The 25,311-nt window shown below is 28.5% G+C and overlaps 1 long non-coding RNA gene across 1 annotated transcript in view; it reads right to left on the bottom strand.

Annotated features, from left to right (window-relative positions):
* The window catches only part of LOC129959122 (uncharacterized), an 89,753-nt gene that overhangs the window by 20,763 nt on the left and 43,679 nt on the right, over positions 1-25,311 (bottom strand). Inside the window, exon 2 of the long non-coding RNA XR_008783403.1 lies at positions 4,263-4,353. This is a non-coding gene — a long non-coding RNA (uncharacterized LOC129959122). The remainder of the gene's footprint in view (positions 1-4,262; positions 4,354-25,311) is intronic.

The following is a 25,311-nucleotide window of genomic DNA, read 5'->3' on the forward strand; positions in this document are numbered from 1 at the left end:
ATTTTATTTCATGCGCACAGAAACAGAATTAGTGAACAGAATTTTTGATGGATCATTACAGATGAAGGTGAAATACCAAGAATAAGATATGCATAATCAATGATAATAAGAAAAATAATTTTCAAAATGAAGAAAAATGTAAATTTTTACTGTGATAAAAATGTAAGTTTCTCGTAACTACTAATAATAAATAGAATCCAATCTAACAGGTGATTTCTTTGGGTTTAGATGAAAAAATTTTAAAACTGATATGCGTTTTTGAATTTTTTTTGCATAATATACTAATTTTAAACAAATTAATTTTCTTTAAAGCTGTAATTTTTTGCATCTTTCTTTTTTCGCATACGAAATATAAAAAGAAAAGACAAATAGTAAAAAATTTGTCCTCATGATTTTAACATATTTCCAAGCTTCAGAAAAAAATTCTTTTTGAAATCATGATCGTCTGAAAATGGTAGTTCAAAAATGCAACAAATTAGTAGATGAATTAAATTTGATATACAGGTTGTACATAAAATCAAAAGATTTGTGCCAAATTTTGCGTAAAATTTACTTAATTACTGAAAATCTATCTATCCATCTATCCTTGCTCATATGAATACAATAAATAAAAAAAAACTAAGTGCTAGGTAGATCAAACTTGGCTTATGGTTTTATCATTATAGTTAAAAATATATATAAAATTTTGGACCAAATCCTTTAAGGATTTGTAGTCTGCTTGATGCTTGAGTTATGAAAATACATTATATTCTCATCGAGAGTTCACAACTTTACAGAATTTTAGTACTCAAGCTCATAAGAGAGTAAACAATCTATTGCAGAATTTCATATTTAGAAATATGAAACAAGGCAAGTTAAATAATAGTGTGTATAAAGGTTTAAATAATAATAAACAAATATGTGTTATATTTCGTAGTACAAGACTGAAATACACATAAGAAAGAAAAATTAAGAAAAGATTTAATGAAATATGGATTAGAGAATAATTACGGTAATAAGGTAGTTATATTACTTATTTAGCTTGCATCTACTAAATTACAATTAATTTACCACAAGACCTTTAAAATGTTTTAAAAATAAAAAAAGACATTTCTATTTTTGAAACTTACGGGACTAAAACCAATTATATATACAATGTTTTTTTCCTTCTCATTTTCTTATTTTTGGAGAATTTGATTTAAAATGAAATGACAGTGATGTCATATTAAATGGCATTATTTTCAGAATCCAATTTCAGCATAATAATTCAGTATTAAGGTGTACGTACACACTTGACATTTTTTTAAAATTTTAACTTTAAAAATCCAGTTTTTTCACAGTAGGTCATTAATATATGTTTAAACTCATTTCAGTGAGAAAAAACCATATTATATTAATTATTAATTAATTAAATAATATTTAACGAGCTAATTAGCCTATTTTTTGAAACATGATATCTTAAATTCTAATTTGTACAGACACATAATTCTAGTTGGAAATTATGCCTAATATTAGTCTTCATGTTGTCTGGCTCAATGAAGCTATAAAAATATATAGTTTTTTTAAACAATTTTTTCATCAACAATGAATAGAAAAAGCGAGATTTTTTCTGTAATTTTAACTTTTAAATAGCTATAAAAATTTATTTCTATAAATGTAACTTTGAATGAGGCACAAAACATCCGATATATTATACAGATTATTTTGATATATAAATAACTGTATTTGGTTCATTTCTTGCTGAGTTATGATTGTTTGAATGAAGCAACATAGGGGAAAATATCATTCTTCATAAAATGAGTTTTAAAAACACCGTAACTAGAGATTTTAATGAAAGCACCTCAAGAAAAATAATTATAACTCGAGAAATATTTCGAATATTGACAACATCTTGGTATCGTTTGAAAGCTAAAGGATCAGACAACATTATTAAGCAATAAAAAAATATTCGATATTTTGAACGATTTTCGAAGTTTCAAGTTTCATACACCTTAAAATATATCTCACTCTGTAAGTCCAGAGAGAAAAAAAATCACCTAGAAATCTACTGACTAGCAAAAGTGAGCCATAAGATACTAGGCAGCTTTTCATTCTAAAGGAACTGCCATCAGCTTAAATTATCTGTCCCATAATTAAGCTTAAGTTCATATTGTACAAAAATCTTCCAACCAAATCTCAGATACTCAGTGGACTTTCTTGTAGATTAAATAATCTAGACTTGCAGAGAAAAATCATGAAAATTAATAAGTAATAATGCTTTTAAAGTTAAGAATGTCTTCCAGTCATCATTCTGTAGGAAAGCATTTTTACTCTATGAAAAAGAATTAAAAAAATAAAATCAGTATTTTTTTATATTATATTCATAAAAATGCACGCATTCGATATAATAATAATATATTAAGTGTTGTTACATCGAAGTAACCCGTATTTATCCGAATTGTTGTTATTATATCATCAGTCGAAGTAACCCATGTCTAGCAATATACCAATCATGAAAAAAGAAAATGCCACTAGAAATTTGCTGACTAGCAGGAGTAAGCCAAGAAATATTAGGCAGCTCCTCATGGTAGGGGAACTGTCGTCAGCTGAAATCATCTGCCACGTTCACTAACAAGATACGATAAAGAAATCTTCTCAAGCTTCGTCTAAAGCAAGCTACATATCCCCAGACGCCTAGAGACCCTTCCAATATATTCCCTAACGCAGACTTGCCGAGAAAGCTCTTGTGAATTAATGAGTAATAATGTTCTTCGTAAAACTAAGGGTTCCTTCCCCTAGTGAGCAAGGTGCAAACCTGTTCGCGCTTTCAATTGGCCTGCCTTAGGAACTGCAGGTCAATCGATTAGCCTTCTCTGTTTCAGCTTCTGGAAGGCCGAGTTACTGGCGTTCTCTTCCCTTATCTTCGTGTATTATTCATCCAAAGAGCTGGTCGCTTTGCTCAGAATCGGATTCTCCACGTTTAACGAGATAAAAAGGTATGCAGAGAGTAAGGGAAGAGATAAAAATAATAAAAAAGAAAGAACCCCTCACCCCCACGAATGAATCCTTGATTTAATCCCGGTTGGCTTAGTGCCTGAGGACCGTTTCAGTACGTCTGAGAAGTTATTGTCATTGGAAGGGGTGGCTGGAAAGTGTGAGAGGGGGATCTTAATATTGTAGAAGAATTTTCGCGCTTGCGTTAAGGTTGATGGTTTCTTTTAGGAAATTATTTTCTTGGAGGATTAGGTGTCTGGGAAAAGTTGACGGAATAGTGTTTTTTTATGCTTCATATTGTCTAGTTAGAAAATGGAATTTGACTCTGTTCCTTGTTTAACACTTTTCTGGAAAATGGTTATTTAAGCACACTGTTGTGGACTAGAAATGGGAAAGAAAAGGTTTTATTTCCATGCCTAGCGATTCAGATGTGTAATGGTGTTAGTCAGTTTTATTAGGAGAGAGAATGTTATTTCTTATGGTTCTTTAAATGGAACTGAAAGTAAAATAAAGAACTTTCATGCTACATTTGTACAGCCTCATATACGGTATATACAAAGAAGAAGTATTTTATTCATTAAAAATATTTGAACTCGTGGTTTTACTGAATTTATTCGGTTTGGATTTCACTCAGTCCAAATAAAGCATTAAAAACTATACCTGAGAGTACATTTGTTCTAAAATATAATACATCAGGTAAATGAAATTTTGGTATGTCTTCTAAATGCAAAATTGCAATTTAAGTCATATTTTGAACGAAATCCCGCCACGAGAAGTCTTTCTTTTCATCCGTTTGAGTATGATAGCAATAACTCAAAAACACAATAAGTCAGATAGATGAAATTTCGAATATATTTTTATCACCTATTTTTAGGTCAGGGTCAAATTTGAACCAAATCCTCCAATGGGTAAACTTCGTGTGTATATGAAAGAGATAAAATTAATCCGCAATATCTTGTATGATATAGTCACCATATGTACATCTGTATAAAATTTTTATGCAATTGGTCAAGAGAAAGTAGAACAAACTGCATACCCCATTTTTTAATTCGAGCACTAAATTTAGGACAAAATATGGCAGAATGTGTAACTACATGAGAAAGTCATTTATTGACCGGTTGAATAGGTAATACTGGTTTAATAAATTAATTTTATCTCATGATGCCTTTTATACACGAACTTTAAAGATAATCATGATAGTTAGAATATAATGTTATCGCTATTTAAAATAAAATTTATATCTAAGACATGTATTAATTTGTTTCATAGTATGTTTTTCTATACCTAATATAACAGCACCTAATACTTACCTAATATAACAGTAAAATTGAAGAGTTCTAATAGTTCAATTTTTTAATTTTTCAAGCATCACTTTGGATAACGGTAGCATGACATGATGCCCTGCAATAAAAATGAAAAAATATTTTATTTAGATTTTTGAATTAGACCACATGCGAAGCCATAAATACATTTGTCTTTTTTTTTTTTTTTTGTAATTTCCTCAAAGACTCTTTATGATTATTACAAAACATGTCAGAATGTGTAAGTATTGGAGAAAATCATTCAATGATGTGTCGAACTGGTCATACTAGTTTTATAAATTAATTTTATCTCATGATGCATTTTATGCACGAACTTTAAAGATAATAAAGATCATTAGAAACTAGTTTTATTGTTATTCAAAATAAAATGTGTGTCTAAGACATGTATTTATTTATTTCAAAATATTTTTTATGTTTTATAACAGCATAATTAAACAGATCTAAGATTTCAATTTTCGAACGTTTTAAGTATTACTTTGGATAACGGTAACATGAGAAGATGACCTGCAAAAAAAGTGATAGTTTAATTTATTTATATTCTTGAATTAGACCACATGCATAGCCATAAGTGCATTTGTCTTTGCATTTTTTGTAACTTACTCAATACTTACTTTTTTCTGAAGGCATAATGCATAACCAAATAAATAACTTTTTGACTTGAACCACTATTGCAACCTTGGGTGCATCCGTCGTGACATTTGCTTGTAACTTGCATAAAGATTTTGTTTTTATATTTATTGTCATTAGGCGCAAATGAGCGCATAAATAATCGACCTAAGTGCAATAGTTTATTTTCTTTCCCTTATCTACCACTACAAGACACTGATTGCAATTTATTTTTTATCTAACATATCAAGACTGATTCAAATGTGTTCATGTGAGGATGTAATTACCAGATAATTAAGTACGTCTAATAGATTTCACATATAATTGAATGATATTCAAATATCTCGAAGTGATTTGAAGCTAGAAGTCAGAAAAAAAATGAGTTCTAGAAGGAATGATTTACATGTATACAGGTAAAAATAAACTTCCAAATTACTATTTAATTAAAAAAATGACATTTTTTTTGTAAGTTATTCAGAATTTTCTTAAGTGATTTTAGATTTTCATGAGGTCTTAAATTGATTTATATTTAATTACCGCAAAACAGAATAAATATAGAATTATTGATTCTCTGAAAATTTATGTGAGCAAGAAGATTAAAATAGAACGAAGAATATATAAATAAAATAAAAGTTCTTATATGTATAAAATATGACGTTTGACAATAAATTTGAAGGAAAAAAGATGTATTTTAGTTAATACAAGAATTTTAATCATGTTTTTGAAGTTTTTTTTCATAAAGTTATCAAGTTTTCAAAGTTTTGATGCCTTTTCCAATACTTTTTTCTATTATTATTCTCTATAGAGACAACATTTTTTATCACTTTCTTCAGAAATCAATGACAATTTGTAGTTAATAGAAGAATAGAAGCCAAATATGACAATATATGGGAATTTGCTACAATTATCACAATTTTGGAATTAAGAGACAAAGATGCATCCGTTTTGAAGACTAGCTGTGACTATAGAATATTTATTTATTTAAAGCAAATGCACTCTTTAGAAATTCCAGTAAAATTGTTGCTTGGAACAAAAACTATCTATCAAACGTAAAATTTAAAGCATATAAGCACATAATTTTAAGAGTATTAGAAGGTATATTATACATAGAATGATCTAACAAATTCATCAAATTTTTAAAAGGATTTCTGTACAGAGAAAGTATAAATGTAATTATATCTACCAAACACAATCTCAGACTGTTTCCTCTCTGAAAGTTCTGATCTGTACAGAAAAATGAATGCGTGTCAGTGTAATCAATCATATGATTGATCACTTCATAAAAAATAGCTTACAGGGAAGATCTCTTCGGGATTTAAAACTAGGAATAGCAAAGATATTACGTAGATAAGATGAAGATATATTCTGAAAAAATATATTTGCTCCAGAATTTTTCTATAATTTTTATAGTATAAAAACTACAGTATTCGAGATGGGAATAGGAAATGATGAAAATAAAACCCCTTTCTAAGCTAATCATTAGTTTTACGCTTGAGGAATCCAAGTTTTATTGCTTACTTTTGAAATTATATCATCAGTATACTGGGAAAATCAGCAGAATTAATGCATAAATCAGGAACTAAAATAGAGTTAAATTATTGATTTCACTCTAAAACATAAAAGTAAATCAAATAGAAACTAGAAAGAGAAGGGAGGGAGAGAGAAATAATATCAAATGATGTAATCTGAAATAATATTAAATTTTCATGCAAAAAAATTACTCATCTTATGCTAAGGATAAAAAAAATCTTTTGCTTAAATAGGGGCAAAGTCAGATATTTTTCAGAGAGTCATACCAATATTTATTGGTTAGTAAAAGTAATTACTTTGCTTAATTTAAATTAACTAATTAACAAAGCAAATTAAAAACGAATCACGGTTTCATTAAGTAAAAATAATTACCAAATGATTGCAATAAATAAAGAAAAATGTATTATAAATGTGGCATACATACATACACACACAAAAGAAAAAAAAATGAAATAAATTTCCAGAAACCTTTTCAAAATTCGTCGGAAACATTAAAAACACACCCACAGAATAAAAAAGATAGCATTAATTGAACAAACGAAAAAGTAAGATAAAATATTCATTAATTCTTAATCATTGCATCCGAAATATATAAAGCATTCACCTAAAAGAAAGACAATATTTGATATTTTAAAAGAGAAACAGAAAACAATTAAAGCCCCCAAAGGAAGTACAATCTCAACAATAAAATAAATACACATTGTTTCAAAAACTACTTTTCCTTTTCCTTATTTCTGCGTTTCCGATGAACATAGAAACATATTTATAGAATAAATAAGACAGCATTGACAGAACAAACGAAAAATTACGATACAAATAATTGTGAACTCTTAATAATTGCATTCGAAATATATAAAGCAATCATTTAAAAGAAGAATAGTTTTTGAAATATTTTAGTGTTTATGAGAAAGCATGAAAAAAAAGCAATTAAAGAATCCAAAGGAAATATACTCTCAATAATGAAATAAATATACATCGTTTGGCGAAACGATTCTTCCTTTTCCTTATTTCTGCATTTCCGAGTATCTTCCCTCTTCACAAATGATTTCCTAGAATTAGAAATTCTGAAGGCTTTGCAATCAGTTTTGTAACAAGTCTTGCAACACAATATATGAGGTAACTATCACACTGTCTCGGATCCAATCTTCCCCCTTCCTTATGAAGGCAATGTATCAATTCTTGATCCAACGGCAATAATTGGTAGATGTCTATCAACTCCAGAATGCGAGTTTAATTGCTCTCTAATGGATCTTTCGTTGACGCCCTGCTCTAATTAAAAGCGAGGGGAATTTTCATTAAAAGCTAAGATCTGTTGCATCCTCATATTCATTCTATTTACTTGGTTGGTTCCTCTTCATAGATATTACTCGAATTATTTCGGGCTCATGAACTCGAGAGAAAGTTTCATGTTTGTTATTACTGAAGGAGCTTTTCTTGGTAATAAATTTTTAATAATAATTTATGAAGGATTGCTAGAAATGCATATCTTAAGGATGAAAATCATTGAATTTTAAGAATTAGTCAAAATATCACAGATTTTTAGTCTTAGAAATATTTATGAATTTTACTGAATAGAATGGACTTGGTTTAAGTAATAAATATTTCTTTGATTTTAATAGGCGTTATTTGTTTTAATCTTAGAAATTTGTTAAGAAATGGAACATTCATAAATAGAAAATTATAGAATGAGGCATTCATTTTTCATTTAGTTTAAATTGTGTTTTTAATGCGCTTCAATGTTTTTAATTTATATATAATAGTACGAAACAATCAACAAATAGCAAAGGTCAAAGCAAGTAAAGTAGGTTCTTTCTAAAAATAGAACTATTGGAAATAAAGTAAGGTAATAATGTAATAATAATGCAATAATAAAGCATAATGTAATAATAAAGCATAAGTAAGTAATGTAATAATAAAGTATAAGTAAGTAATGTAATACTAAAGCAAAAGTAAGTAATGTAATAATAAAGCATACAATGCAGTGTTCTTATAAGGTATATGTTAGTTTAGTTTGTCTCACCCATTATTATATGCAACAAGGAGTTCCTTGATTCTGAATAATGTGAATAGTTTTGTTAGTTTAATTTCTGTTGAATCTGTGGAATTTTAAGCAATTTACCTTTTGTGTTTCAAAAATGCAACGATTTCTAAGACTATAATTTCCTTTTGTGTCAAATAATATGCACTTAGTATTGACTACAGCTAGTAATTTGTAATAATGTATTTCATTCTATTACATTTCTAGTAGATATTCACCATCTCATTAATTCTAAAGAAATATTTCAAGTCGATCCTGTGTTTGGTTTTCCTAATTTCAAGTACACAGCCATGTAGATCAATGAATAAAGGATATTATTTATTATATTTCCAATCGAAATGTTTGTATCCATAATTAAAGATGAGAGTTAAAAATCGATCTCAAGATTTCCAACTTTACTAACATGAAACAAGTCAAGTTAAATAAAAGTGCTCAGTTAAAAAATGTGTGCTTTTTGTTCATTTTTGAATCATCTATATTCACATATTTAATAGATTCTTTGTAATAATCCTTGATGAATTTTTTAAGGTATGATTCTTAACTACATTTTCAAATACTAGTTTTATGTACGTTGACTTAGTAAAGGGCACCTGAGAAATAAATTTGTGGCATTTACTTTTAAAACTAACTCGGATGTTTTAACTTTATATTCCTCGTATTATATTGCATAAACGCACTATATTTTGTCTTCCTTTTAGGCAGGTGAATGTATATCCCATCGTTACGCTTCTGTTTACAAATAAGCATCTAGGGAACACTTTGGAAACATCGCATGTATGTATTAGGTTGCTTATAGCTGCCATTATTATCTCATTATTTGGAAGTGGGTGGGTATAATTTTTCGGTCTACCGCCTTCTGTAAATACCATAAAGAACAGTGCTGTAAGAAGATAAGGAAAAAGTACAGAACTATAAATTATAAATTGCGTACATTTATGAGTTACAAAATCATATGCAATTTTAATAATAATAAAAAACTAATGATCGGAGATAAATTCTGTATATTTTGTAAGTTATCAACTACACACATTTTAGAAACTGCCTACATTTTGTGAGTTATTATTTGCTTACATTTTATGAATTGTAAATTGTGTATTTTTTAGACTTTAAAAAATTGCATACATTTTTTCTCAAATAAATAACTAAAGAGAGGAGAAATGTATTGCCACCATTTCTGAATACCAGAAGAACAAGGTTTTAAAAAGGAAAAAAATTGCCTTCATTGCTAATTATAAATTAGGTAAATTTTTGAAATAACAAAGCCCAGATGATATTAATGCCAATTATGATAGATATGCCAGATATAATGTAGTGGAGGAATTAAAAAAAAAGGTCTATAAATGAAACGACTTCAAAAATCATTACGTAGTTATTTTTGCAATATTTTCAGTAATATTAAGGGAAAAAGGAATCGATGAGACAAATTTTCATTTAATAATTACCATTTGCTTCAAGGAATTTGGTTTTTGTTGCAAATCAATAATTTAGATCAAAGTATCTAAGCTACAGCATATATGGAAGGAAAATTTAAAAAAATGTTAGTTATGGAAGAAATCATATTGCGTGGAAATTCATTGCATGAGTTAAAAATTAAATTTAATAGAATTTCTTTTTCGAAATAACACTGTTTCTTATTTTTTTCCTCGAATATCGAATACTTCCCATTCCACAATATAAAGTAAATACAAAAATCAGAAATAAGCTCAAAGAGCAGACATTAAAAAAATTTTTTAAAGCTTTTATTTTTTCTTTTTCAAAAATGAATTAGAAGTAATGCAAGAAATTGTTCATGCTATGATTAAAGAAGTTGCCACTCTTACCATATAATTCACTTTGGAAGTTGAATAGAATTCAATGAACTTTTGGACTGTCATAGCAAAGAGATGACAATAAATGAAGCTTACAGAGAGAAGTTAAGGAAGCCATTATTACAGAAGTCAATACCTCAGATCCAAAGAATAGAATCAGAAAAAGCATACAATCAATGAAAGCATGGAAGAAACTATCGGTTAACATGAGAAAGGGTTACTCATTTTGGAGGCAATAGAAACTAATGTTAAAGTTTTCTAGCTGCAAGGATAGAAATTTAAATAAAAACTTACTCTGAAGAGATTTTATATGCGAAAAAGAAAATTGCCGTTAGATGATCAGAAGAACTTGTTACATTTCATGAAGCTATCTATATTGATATAATTTCAACCTGTATAGCACTTTTATTGTAATTATATATACAATATTTTGCATTGATATGTATGAAAAGCACATTCTTTATTCCAAGCCTTTCTTAGAGATAATTGCTTTCTCAACCTTTGCCTACGACTCATTAAATTCCTCCTCTAACCAACGTTTTGCCTTTAACCAACGTTCTTTTTTGATGGTCCCACATATCGCGTAACCTCGGGATATTATTGTATATAAATTATCCAAAACCTGAATAAACTATTTAGAAAATCATCTAAATTTTATTGAGAGTTAATTAAAATCTTAAAACTGTCATTTTATTAATTATAAATTCATATTAATTCGCAAAATAAACTTAACACTGGAAATTTCATCATTAAATTTTCTCATTTAATAATTCATGATCTGAAAAAAGTTCCTGGTATTAAACTTTTATCTAAAAAATAAAAGATGCCTCAGTATTTTACTGCTATTCGGGTTTAAAAGCTCCGACATGATGAAATGCTAGTATATCTATCCTCTGTGTTTCTTTCGAGCAATTATTTTCAAAGTTTAAATTAATATTAATATTATAATTTATATTCCTACACATTTCCATTTCATTTAATATTGATGACTATATGAAATTATCCATTTGGAAGAATTGCTAAGAATGTAAGAACTACGTTTTGAAAAAAAAAAAAATTATTCCGGATGATTTTTTCGCTGCTAGTTAAAATTTTAATTGATTTCCCTGTCAAAACATAAATGTCTGTGAAGCTATACTTTTTTCTTTTCGCAAGTTAGAAAATGAATTCCAAAATTGAAGAGGAGTGGCATATTTTATGAATATCAAGTTATCGTAAATCGAACCAAGTGGGCAATTAAAGAAAATGAACTGCATTTAGATAAAGAAATTTAAACATTCTAAACCAAATGTTACATTAATATACGTATTAATATAAGCTACTTAGTACTACAGTAAATTTTACCATACATCACGATGTATTTTTGCCTTCAATTCCTAATTTAAGTAAGGAAAAAAGTATTTCATTAAAAAAAAAATAGAGAATAAACTGTCAACACTCCCGTTAGTGAAAGATCGTTTTAACATAAGATAATTTTAATATTAAAATTAAAAAATTTATGAATGAGAAGTTGTGTTAACTTTGTGTGAGCACGAAATCTTGTAGTTTCTGTTTCAGTCTCCGAGCAATTCACTTCCTCATTCTTCTGTTACTGTTTAGTTCTGTAGTTTAGAAAGCGAAAATGGTTGTGTTGTGAATTATATAAAAACGAAACAGTTATAGTTCTCTCTCATGTATCAGGGGTATTAATTTTAAAAATTCAAGATCCAGTTTGCTCATATGTAAACAACCGCAGCTGATAAATTAATAAACAATAAAATATATTAACTACGTGCAAAGGAAATTTGGATTTTATTTTATTGTTTTGGCTTCTAACGCCCTTCGTCAATTTTTATAAACATTAATATAAAATTAAATTAATAAATTCAAAAAATAATAGACTTCGTGTGAACATAGCTATTTACCTGTTTAAATTTCTTTGGATCAATCTTGTATTTTTTCTTTAGATAAAGAGTTAAGTGTTATTAAGGATAAAAAAAGCTTACGTTGAAAGTACGCAATAATAAGTATGCGCTTATTCACTATTTCAATTTTCATTCGGCACCATTCCATAATATTTACTTTTTCATATGCGAAGTATACAAAGAAAAAGTATTATAACCCTCAAAGAATTCAAATTCTAGATTTTGAGAATCTCTACATTTCAGACCTCTCTGAATCCAAAAATAAATAAATAAAAATTGTAGATTTCTTGCAAAGCTAAAATGTAGATTCGCATCAAAAATTTAACCAAATCCGTCAAGGGTTGACCGTCTGTCGGTCTGTATTTTTGAATGCATGTAAACGCGATAACTCAAAAACGCAAAGAAATAAATTATATTTGTTTAGTGATCTTATGACTATAATTGTAGTTAGGTGTAAAATTTTAATTTTAATAGGTAGGATAAAAGCTATTCGAAGTACATATTCGGTTTTCTGTTACTTGTGTATTAACCGCTTTCTAGAGAATAATCAAAAAAAAAAAAAAAAACTCTCCAACTATCTTTTTCTAATAGCCTCTTTAATATATTTTGCCAATGGCAGACTATTAATACACAAGTAGTGGGGTTTTATACTATGTTATGAAACATACAGCTCACTTAAGCGGAGCTCCGAAAATAAAACTGTGAGCCCTCACAGCTTTGTCAAAGGATCACAGTTCTTTTTATTAGAGAGTATGTGAAAAAGTTTCTAGAGGCTCACTCCCGCTGGTTCTTATCTTGTTTCATTCTTATATAAGGAAAAGGATTACATTCTAATATACTGGGAAAAAACATTTTAATATTCTTTTGGGTTTGAGAAGTAATTTCAAATACTTCAGAAAACTATTGTTAAAACTTTAATGAAAATTTCCTTATCTTTAAAATAATCCAAACAGAGAATACCTAAAACTTGAATGCTTACTCTTCGACTCAGTTTTTGTCCTGAGCCCTTCTTTATTTTTTTTATTTATGTTCTTAAGTATATAGAAAAAAAAAAAGGATAACTCAGATATACCTATATAATTCGACATATTTATTTGAATATGTTAACATCGAAAACATTGTTTTCATTCTGTAACACTTCATATTTTTCTATCTAGATTTTTTCTAAAGTCGGTGAAATATAATAATTCTAAAATATTGAAAAGAAACTGTTGTAACATATCCTTTATTTAAGAAGTCGATCCAAGTTCTAAAAAAACGGTGTTAAAATAATAAAAATAATGAAAATGAAAGCATTCCTAATCTACATAGTGGAAAATGCACAAAACATTAATATCTACTATTTTGTCCAATTTCATCTTGTGCCCTTCCTTGTTTTCATCTTAACAAAAATAAATTTATCTTATTAAAAAATAATGAAAATAAAAACATACCTAATCTACAAAGTGGAAAATGCCCCAAACAATGAAATCTGCTTTTCGATACAATTTTATCACGTGTCCTTCCTTGTTCCAAACTTTATCTTAATAAAAAATAATGAAAATTAAAACATACCAACCTATAAAGTGGAAAACACACAAACATTGATATCTACTATTTGGTTCAATTTTATCTTGTGCCCTTCCTTGTTCCAACCTTTAATAGGAAGCACAAAAAGGATTACTGTCCAAAATACAGAGAAGGCACAGTTATAGCCCTTCTCAATGTTTGGGAAGTGGATGGTATCAAGGTTTTAGTTCTAAATATCTTTCATAGAAAGCCATACCTTTTATTAGACTAATCAACCAGGTAGTAATGTTCGTTGACTTACATCTCATTTAGCCGAACATTGCATTAGCATTGGAGACTGTAATGGTCGGTTGTTGGCAGCCAGCGAATTTCATTAGGCTTTACGGTCACGATCGTCCGTCTGGGTCGAAATAAAAACCCTCCATTATTCAGGACTGGATACTCGGCCCGAAGTGTGGATGGAGGACATGATTTTATTATGGTGAGCTTTTGGATCGTGACCTCCCATTTTAGTAGCTGCCAAGCCGCCTAGGGGCAGCTCAGAAAAAGGGAAAACACGTTTCAGAGTCTTTTGCATCACGTCTTCGATTCCAGACTGGTTAGAAGCCCAATTACAATACTTTCACCGAGTTTTGTGAATTATAGATAATGATGATATTCTTCTGCGGGATCAAGGTAAGGAGGCGACTAGTAGTCATTAAGGGGTGGGGAAATGACAGAATAGTTAAATGGTACATATGTATGCTACATCAAAAGTAAACGAAATATTAATTGGGAACTATTAATTCACAGAGTTCATTGATACTGTGATTGATGTACTAATACATATGTGGTACAAATATATGAAATCAAGGACTTTCATTATAATTTTTTTTTATCTTTTTCGGTATGGATTTCCTTTATAGTGAAATTACATTTTTATCCGGAATTGACAAGGTAATTAGAATTAATTAGAATGAAATCGGATAGATAGAATTAATAGGATATGAAAGATGTAATAATGCCAAATTCAATAAATGCATAGTGAATCATTAGTAATGACCATATTCTATAGCGGAATGAAAGTAGGAAATTACCTACTAGGTTATGTGGGAATTGACTGAATAATAGAACGATGTTTTTGTATTTATGTTATATATCAAATTCAAAGAAACATTAACTGGAAACACAGTTCTCTGTTACTGTTAACAGTTGTAATGAACATATGTGAAACAAATGCAAGAAATTTTTCAAGTTCGTAACAATTTTTTCATATCTCTAGCAAAAGATATGCTTCTTTTTTGGTTTATATAAATACTTTTCAGTTTGTTCGATATTCAATGTTCAATTCTTATTCATCATCCAAACATATCAAAATTTTCTGCAATATTATAACGATATTTTTAAAATATCTAACAGTTTTGCAAATGTAAGACAAAATTGGAAAAAAATATGAAAGAAAATCTTCTTAGAAAGAGAATAGGATATCTTATTTGTAAACATCCTTCATTTGAGTTTCATTTATCTACTGAAAGTTCTCTTGGACTGACTTGTAAGATAGACTCATCGAATAGAAAATCTATATTTCGTACAAATGTCAATCAAGAAAATTGACTGTACTATGAATGAATTTCATAAAACAAATTTACAGGTAAGTAACAAAATATGTTATTTCGACTACTAGAAGATATCCATTTAAATAACAGATTTTCCAATAAGTATAACGAAGGTTGTAAGATGTGATAAAATACACGCAAAATTGATAACAATTTTTCAGTCAAGTAAATACTGACTGATCAGTAAACGAGAATATAACTTTTTTCTTATTTCGGTTAGTATCCTCTTGGAAAAAGAAAAAGAAATCTGCGTTACTAAATTGAATAGAGTTTAAAGCTAATTCGTACCGTGTTTAAAAAAAACCTATAAATGTTTTTAATTTTTTTATTATCAACTTATTGCAATGAAAACAAATTAGATTGAATTGAAATATCCCGTTCAATTAAATAGTCCCTGAATAACAATTCAAAAAATGAATAAATTTACTTTATTTAAAAGAAATTTCTTTGACTTCGGAATTAAACTATTTGTTTATGGTTAATTGTAAAGTGAAAATATTATTGACAATAATACTCTTCTTCTTCTAATAGTAATTTTCAATGATAAATTATGTTACAAAAAAAACCTTGATAAAAAACAACAACCAAATATTAAGTTCACATAAATATTACTGGAGAAAGCTTTCAGACTTTTGAATCACAATTCATTTCAGTTTATCTAACTATTTTCAGAAATGTGACTTGAAAGGAAGAAAATATTTATCAATTTTTCAAGCTTTACATGGAGGAATATACCATCCTATATTTTTGAGTAGCTTGATCTAAAAATTCAATAATTTTCAGTAATTTGACTGGGAAAGAGGAAAACATGGAATGATTTTTAGTAACCTGGCTGAAAAGTCCAATAAATTTAAGTAATTTGGCTGGATATAAGTGAAGCATCTAATAACTTGCATTAACTAAACTGGAAAGGAATGGAATCTTTCTTTTTTACTATGGTCGATAAACAGTTCCCATGGAGACTGCTATTAAGTTCTGGTTGTTGCCATATATTTCAAGAATCAATGTGCTCATCTAAAAATACTTCAGAGCATTTTTTCAAAAATTCTAATACTTTAAATTACTGGAAAAGTTCTAATACTCACTTAAGATGATCTAAGTTAAAACATACCTGAAATTATCTAAAATAATACCTTTAATTCCATCAGATAATCTATGTAATTTCATATCAGAAAAGACATATTTTTTATCCATTTAAGAGGTTATTTAATTAAAAGACTAAAATTATTTCTATCACCCATTAGCCCTTTCATTCGATAATACTTTGCTATATTTTGATGAACATCCTAATTTTTTCTTCTCAGAATTTTTTATCTTTCTAGCTAAAAATTGATAAATAATGTGATCAAATAATATGGCAGCACATTACTCATTGAAGTTCAATAAATTTTAACGAATAATAAAACCAGCATGTGATCTCACTTGTCTTGATGAAGCATAACTTATTCTCAATCAACTAATGTTAGTTGTTTATGGGTGATCAATTTATTCAAATGATTCAAATGTCAAAAATACACATTTTTAGTAATTTGAAATCAGTAATAATCACCAGACAATAATCATGAAGTAATTTTCAGTCACCAGACTGAAAAGTTCAATAATTGAATGGAAAGATTGACTATTCGCTTGTTGTTTGGGGATTAGTTGGATTTATTAGCGTAAGAGACATTATTTGCCATATTGCACCAGTTCATTTATTGATGAGTGATTGAAAAACCCGACACATTAAAAATCCGACCACCACACTAAGCGGGATCCACTACAAATAATTTTCTTCTGGCGAATATTTTCATACATCTGTTTTAAACCTGGAAAATTTAGTGGGATATTTATATCTTTTTTTGTAATCATAAATTTTAATTATTTGATTTAAAGTTTTAAGTGTCACCTTTGTTCAATAAGATTTTAGTCTATTGTTCACCATGTGTTATACATTTGCAAAGTCATAAATTTTTTATCTTTGATTCATGTACACTTAGCCACTAAAAAGATTTGATGATTTTGTCTTAGACTGGAGGAACCTTATTCAGAATTGAGCCTTGTGCTATAAAATTGTAAATTTAACTTCAATTACCTCAGCGTCATTTGAGCAGAATCTTTATATTTGAACGAAGGACATTTGAGCAGAATCTTTATATTTGGACGAAGGACATTTGAGCCTCAAATTGTTGTAAATAATTTACCCTTCCTCACAGTTATCAGTCGTTTCAAAAAACGACCGTTTTCCTTCCATTTAACGAGCATATCGCTGATACTATCAAACACACTTCTACGAGTTCATAAAGTACCAAAATATCGAGCTCGCTGACATATATCTTGGCTGTTTAAGGCGGTCATGAAAGCTTGAATGGGTAGCTGTCTCTATAATTTCTCGAGCCTTGCAGTGTGGAATTTATATGATCAACGTTATTTCCATCCAGTTTTGTGGGCTTTCCTGTTTGGGAAGAATCGTTCAACAACAAGGAATTTCACAAACTTTGAAAAGTTGCCTTTCAAAATCTTCCTTTTGGGAGTCAGATAGGAAAAGAGTGGCAAAATAAATATACAATTTTTGAATTGTAAAATTTTCGAAATTCAGCCTAACAGTTCAAATGCTTCGAATAAAGCTAAAACTCTCGGTTGTCGAATTCTTCATCAATAATATACATGCGAATGATTTTTGTTTTCGCTTGTTCGAAATTAAGCTAGAAGTATTTGCTAAATAAATGCGTCATTACTTTATAGACTGTTAAATCGGAGTACTTAAAAGAAAGATACGTTTCCAAAACAAAATAAACAAAACTGATTTAATAGACATTAAGAAATTTGATATACTGGGAAAATGAAACAGGATAATAAATATTTACTACAAAATGAATAAAAGCGGGCGGCTCTTTAAAGGGTAAAAACAGAAAAAAGTAAACTATTTTCAAAAATAAAATAAAAAATCTAAACAAGTAAATTGCGGTTAATTCTTTACTTTTTGGAAAATAACTTTTGTGCAGTTCATAGAAAAATAAACAGATTCTCAAAGGCCTTTAATTAATCTATAATAATTCGCCTCGCATATTAATTATTTAAACTTAATATTTTTTACTAGAATCTAAAATAAAGGACAAAACTCTTTGAACTTAATAGCAAATATTTACAAAAAAACCCTCCATAAGATAAAGTTTAATATGACTCAAGTTTTAAATTTACCGTAAATAAACCTTGGTATAATGTAAACAAGGTCAAAGATATAGTTTGGCAAAATAAATTTCAACAGAACAGAGTAAATTTAAGATTTTTAAATTTTGGAAATAATATCTTCGTTTTCTCGCGAGAAAAAAAAATCAAAATAAAGTTATAAACGTTGAAGGAAAAACATCTAAAGAACCTCACTCTCCTTTACCGAGCTCTATAGAATTAGTGATTTGATTGCACGTGTCATTCTGAAGGTAAAGAAACAGTGAATTCTAAGAATTCGCTGTTTTCCGGAATTACTTTGAACATTTTTAGCTTGTGATAATAAGATGTACATTCTGTAAAAATTTCGTTTATTTTTTTTAATTTATAAATTTTCAAAGAAAAATTATTTATTTATTAAAATGAAATAGGGAAAGTGCTATATGTCATTAGAGTAGTCAATAATTATCAAGCGTTGAAGATTATATTAATGATAAAGAATGTTAAATATACTATTTTGTGGGCTAGTTAATGTTTTGGCAATGAGATTTACTCAGCAATTTTTGATGTATTTGTAACAGCGCTGTATCCAGAATATGACAGCGCTTAATTAGTTATCCTTTCTATTAGCACCGAGGACCAGATTAGATAATTATATAAGATGTAAATGATATTGAATGAAAGATGAAATATTCATTACTGCACTTTGTAGAATAAACAGCTGCACCAAAACGATTACAATGGATAAGCCTCTAGTGTCTCTGTTGATGAAGAAAGGGCAATTAAAATGTTTATCATCTAATTGGAACATAAAAATAGAGAAAATTATGTAATTCCGATACTAACTAATGTTTGAAGCAGCATTTTAAATATTTACAAGTATAACTGCGATATTCTCCAAAAATTGGAAAATATATACGATTTTAATTTAACTTTCCAGTATAAACCATATAAATTATATATATATTAATTCTATTTCCCAAACCGAGAATCAAGTAGTTCTATGTATACTTTCACATAGATCAACTTGTCATAAACCGATTTAATTCATTTTTATTAATTATACTAATTTTGCAATTCGATAGCGATGGTTAGTGTCATAAATCATGGATTCTTAATTACTCCAGAGGAGCTAAATAACAATCAGAGAGTAACAAAAGTATGGAGAAAAAAAAAGAAATGGTAAGCAAATCCATATTTTTTTAAAAAGAAAGCGCGGTTATATTATTAGACTGATAAGAGGATATTAATTATTTTATCAAAAATTTGGAGCTCGAAACAAAACCATGAGGGCGTAAGGATAACTAAAAACCATATGGCATTTACATTCTTCCATGGATTTATCTTTTTATAGTATTATTTTAGCAATTTTGCTTTTCAGGATTTTGCTTTATCTTCCAGATGTCTGATATAAAATTTTTAATTTTTTAGTGCATTTATAGAAATGTACGTTTAAATTATCTGTATTAAAAAGTTTCTTTCTATTTCCCAGTGCTCATTCCATCTCATAATTCATCATTGTATTTATAAGGGAATTTAATAATATTTTTTCTCAAATTCACCGCTATATGATATTTCTCATATGGAATCAACATTTAATTAAAACTGACATATTAGCTGATGGTTAAGCTCTGAAAATATTAAAATTTTGTTCTCTCATAGGGAGCACACAAATGTACAGCATTTCAGAACACTAAGATAACATAAAGTAAATGAAAAGTCACATACAAAAATTTAATCTTTACAGTCATGTAAGAATTTAAACGAAAACATATGAAATATTTAAAAAAAACAATTATTGAGATTTAAGTAAAAGCTTTATCTTTATGAGACAAAAGTATTAAAAGTACACAAAAGGCTTCGATATTAATTTATTTTAGATTTATTAAATTGTAATTAAAAATCAAAATCAAATCAATTGACATAATTCATTAACGAATGTGTATTACGGATTTGGATAAAGGAATTTTGCTTCAAATACCAAAAGATGACGATATCTTTGCTGTAAATATTTTGTTTTCTTGTGTATCATAAGAAGATATGGCGGCATCGTGGTTTAGCAAGCAAATAAAGGCGACAGACAGTCGGGGGTGTGGATATAGCAATCGAGACAGCATTGCAAATCGAGACAGACCAATCCGATTAAAGCAACATGGTATGGGGTATGGATAAAGCAATCGAGACAGCATTGCAAATTGAGACAGACCAATCCGATTAAAACAACATGGTGTTTCCAGTGAACCATGGTGTTGGAAGAAAGTCTGGATATTTTGATCTTAATCACTTGACAAATAGGACAGTTTCGAAAACATATCAAAAACTCAGATGCATATACCTACGTCATTTAATAAACTGTCTTAAAAATGTCAGTACAGATGAGGATTTCATTATCTTTTTACAAATAATTTTTTGACAGCAACTTTCGAAAGCAACATTCGATCTCTTCCCAAACCAAACTGATCAACCCCATTTTCCTCCAAATTTTTGTATTTTAGTATCAAAAGCACTGATATACACTTATATCAGTGAATCTTAAACGAACATTTTTTTTGTCAGCAACTTTCGAAAGCAACATTTGATCCCTTCACAAACTAAACTGATTAACCCCATTTTTCTATATATCTTTGCATTTTAGTGCCAAAAGCAATGATATACAATTATTTTTTCTATTCATAATACATTTCACCAATAATAAGGATCAAGATTACTTAATGAATTTTTTTTATTATCAATTGAAAAAATACTATTTATTTCAGAAGCAAATTCACTTAAATTTGTGTTTTTATATAAATCCACTAAATTACACCGCAGTATGAATTTCATGCTATTCTATGCCGTCTTGTGCATATGTGTGTGTTGCCAAATGCTACGCAGATACGGTAAAAAATTTAATGTTTTCTCATCACATTTAGTAAGTAAAAGAATTTAGTCATTTAAGCCCAATTGTCACAAAAATAAGTATACATGTAAATTACTGAACAATTATCTTAATTTTATTTGCTATTGGTTTTTAAAAAAGGGGAACGCTATGCCATTATTTATATGATTGATCTGTGGAAATATATTAATCCGATTAAAAAAATTATTACAAAAAAATTAAAATGAAATCAAAGTGATGGGACTTCAAATACAGTTGAAGAAGACACGGTTTATGTTGCTGAATTATCAGTATAAACAAATTAATAATAATTATTATTGTAAAATGTTTCATGAAAAATATACGATAATGAAACAATAGAGAAGTGGTAATGGTCTTTACGAAACTTTCTCGCATACTCTGTAACAAAGGTGTTATTCCCCCCCCCCTCCCGCGGCATAAAATTCTGAATGTTGGACAAGACCGTCATGTATTCTCAGATATTTACTTTCAGAGTTCACATATAAGCGTTTTGTGCTTCTTAATATATTAAAGAAAGCCAATTTTGGGTAGAATTTTTTTTCATTCGAATAAAAACTAAAATTTCACTCAGAACTATAATTTTAACTTTAGTTAACAAGATCACGTATCAAATTTCACTAATTTAAATTTTTAAGTTCTTGCATTATCTCGTTCATTTGCATGCAATACAGGCCAACAGACATAAATAGCTTTAACGTTTGATATCGAATTACATGTTAAATGTTTAAACTGTGTACTAAATTTCATTTATCTTACGTTCTTAAATTATTGCCTTTATATGTGTGCGCAAGTAGAAACCGGCAGATGGTCAAACACATGACGAATTTAATTTCAAATTTAGTGCAAATATATCATTCAAACGGTAAACATGTTTGCCAAATTTTACGTTACGTTTTTGTACTGTCGTTTGTACTTGCGTTTTTGTACTAATAAGCGGACCAAATTTTATCCATCTAGTTGTTTTCGCCTTGTAATTATGGTGTTACTTTGTATTTGGACAGCCAGACTGAGATACTTCTGAATGTATATCGTTTAGTATTTGGTAAAAATGAACAAATTTGGTGTAAAGACGATATACAAATTTCATTTTTCCAGCTCAAATTATTTTTGACCTATCGTGATCACAAGTAGACAGACAGACTTATTGCAAAAAATGTGTTTTTAGGATTGTGGGAAGTCTTAAATGTGGAAATTCCTGAAAATCTAGAGTTTGAGTTTTTTGATGATTACAATACCTTCTCTATATAAATCCATCATTAAAAAATAATTTGAAGATTAATTTGATATTTTATTTGTTTAATCGATTATCTCCTTAAATTACAACAAAATTTTAATATTAATAAATCCAAAAATATTCAGTTTTACATATTTTATAATCCGTTAAATAAAGGCTACATGAAGCATTCTGTAATTTCTTTATAAATTTACGATTTAATAAAAATGTCAAAAAATAAAGTATATAAGTAAAGTAGAAATAAAATAAAGTATATTAAAATATTAAAGTATATTAAAGTGTATATAAAGTATATTACCACTTTTCTCCATTTTCCGTTTTACCGAGTTTCCGTTTTATCGATTTGAAAAATGAGCTGTACATATAATTATTTTTATTATCATTATTATAAAAATAATGGAAGAATAGATGAATTTATTATTCTTTTGATATTTTATTTCTTTCTCAAGAGCACGACACAACACAGGGGAACAAAGTTTCTTTTTCCAAATAAGTAATTCGATTTTTCTATTTTTAGGGGCGTTGAAAAAAAAATTGACATTAACAACTTTCCAACATTTAGAAATTTTAAAAAAATTCAAAATTTTGAAAATATCAATTTTACAATTTTTATTTAATATATTTATTGCATGAAATTTAATATTTAGTCCTTTAGAATTAATAAAGGAATGTATATATATATATATATATATATATATATATAACTATTCAAATTAATATAAAATGTTGAACAATTACATAATTTATACAGTGTTAGAAAAATATGAAAAACATTTTTTTTTTGTGTATGAAAAGAAATGGTAATCATAAGAAATTTTTCAAATTTCATACGTATTGTAGCTGTCAGTGCCTTAACTGTGGATGTTTTCTTATACCTTCTGTCAAGAGCTTTTCTAATAAAGTTCCAGCAATAATCTACTTCTTATTAGGGGTACATCTACCTTGATATTGGCCTTCTATTGCAGAATATGTTGTCGAAAGCTCGCTATCAATGGCACTAAGCATTCTATGTGTTGTAACGTTTTAACATGACTTGAATTAATTTTTCAGATTTCGAAATTTGTTTAATTCCTAAAAAATGTGTTTTAAAATCAACCAAAATATTAAATTTTTAAAATCATCCGAAGTTAATTTTTCTAAATCCCTTAATGTATCCTTAAAATATTAGTCCTTCATTAGCTATCTAATTTACGGGTCGATGAAAATTTTATCCGTTATTTTTGCATAGTTCAATCACAGAAATTATTCTTGAAATTACTCCTTGCCTTTCTTTATTCCTCGATTTAACATATGTTTCCATTATGATGTCATCAGTCCCTTTCATGAAGCAATATCATCATATTTTCCTAAGATTCCTTTATTATATAAGAGTATACTATTAGAACACAGAGTAAGGCATTCCATTATGGAAAGGCAAGTCTCCTATCTGGGTGAATCAATCTTTGAGCAAACACTGAACAAATGCCATTTTCCCGAGCTATAATGGCGATTTAAAACATAAATTAAACCACTTATTTAATTAGAACAGCATAAATCGCCTTTTATGGGAAAAAACTCTTCTTTGTTCTTTCGGAAGAGATTCCAACCTAACAATCTTGATCCAAATAATTCTGTGTTTTTTTTTTTGATAAATTAAAGTCTCGCACGAGATCATTTAATTCTTTCGGAGTAATTGGGTATTGTTCATTTATGTGAGGAACGTAATTTATCTCAAAAGTACTAGATGAAGTTTCAACGCCATTAATTTCCATTTTCACTACTGCATCGCCATATATAATATTTTCCGGAGGTTTTGGTATTGGTAATTCATCGTTATGAGATAGTGGTTGCATTGCTGAGTATTAAGTTCAGGTACTTAGTTTTATGTTTAACTCTTGCAGAGAATCCTTTTATTTTTTATACAAAAGTAGTAGTTATTTATATTAACTTTTGGCCTCTCTCTGGAGGAGGGATACCTCAAAAATGATGATGAGAAGCTTCCGGTATGGTGGTTAGTTCTCGCCGCCCTGGTGGGTACAAAGAGACCTAGGGGTTGGCTACCTCCTATCAATGACGGGACGTACTTGTCTAGGAAAGAGGTGTGTCGTGGCCGGTGATGGACCTTAGGACTCAACAGTTCCCGCCATGATCTTTTGGATGGAACACGGGTATAGCAAATGGCATACTTTTTCTTGCACCTTTCACCTACATACGGACGTTTTTGGCACATCATGTACAGCAACAATAAAGTGTCCATTCCTTATTTTATTCACCTACTTGATATCCAAAGTACAAGAGATAGGTAATCTTTTATAGGGGTATAAAAGTGTACTGAATCTTTTTCCAAGTTAGCTCACCAAACACGTAAAAAAGAATCAGGTTCATTAAATTAACTTCTGGACATTTTCACAAATTTTAGTGAAAAATATGGTGAATTTCTAGGTTTGTATGCATAAAATTTAGAGAAGTAAAATTCTGCTTCGATTGTTTCTTGTTATATAATTTATTGCTGCATTAAGTAAACAAAAATGTATTTGTAGATCAAGCACATGTAAAACAAAAATATAATATAGTTATGTTATAACAACATGAATTAAAATTGGAGGATGATAAAACATTTTGTTTTTCAGTATCCCGAAATCTATAAGAAACACCAAATGTATATTGAGAAACAAAAAATTCGTTTAGATGGGTTTTCCAGTTAATTCTTTCTATTATCTTTATAACAAATGGTGACTCGAGTTTTTTTAGAAAAAGGAGAAATCAGTTAGGATTAGATTTTATTATT

The sequence above is a fragment of the Argiope bruennichi genome, chromosome X1 (assembly GCF_947563725.1).
Source record: "Argiope bruennichi chromosome X1, qqArgBrue1.1, whole genome shotgun sequence".
In the NCBI taxonomy this organism is placed as follows: domain Eukaryota; kingdom Metazoa; phylum Arthropoda; class Arachnida; order Araneae; family Araneidae; genus Argiope; species Argiope bruennichi.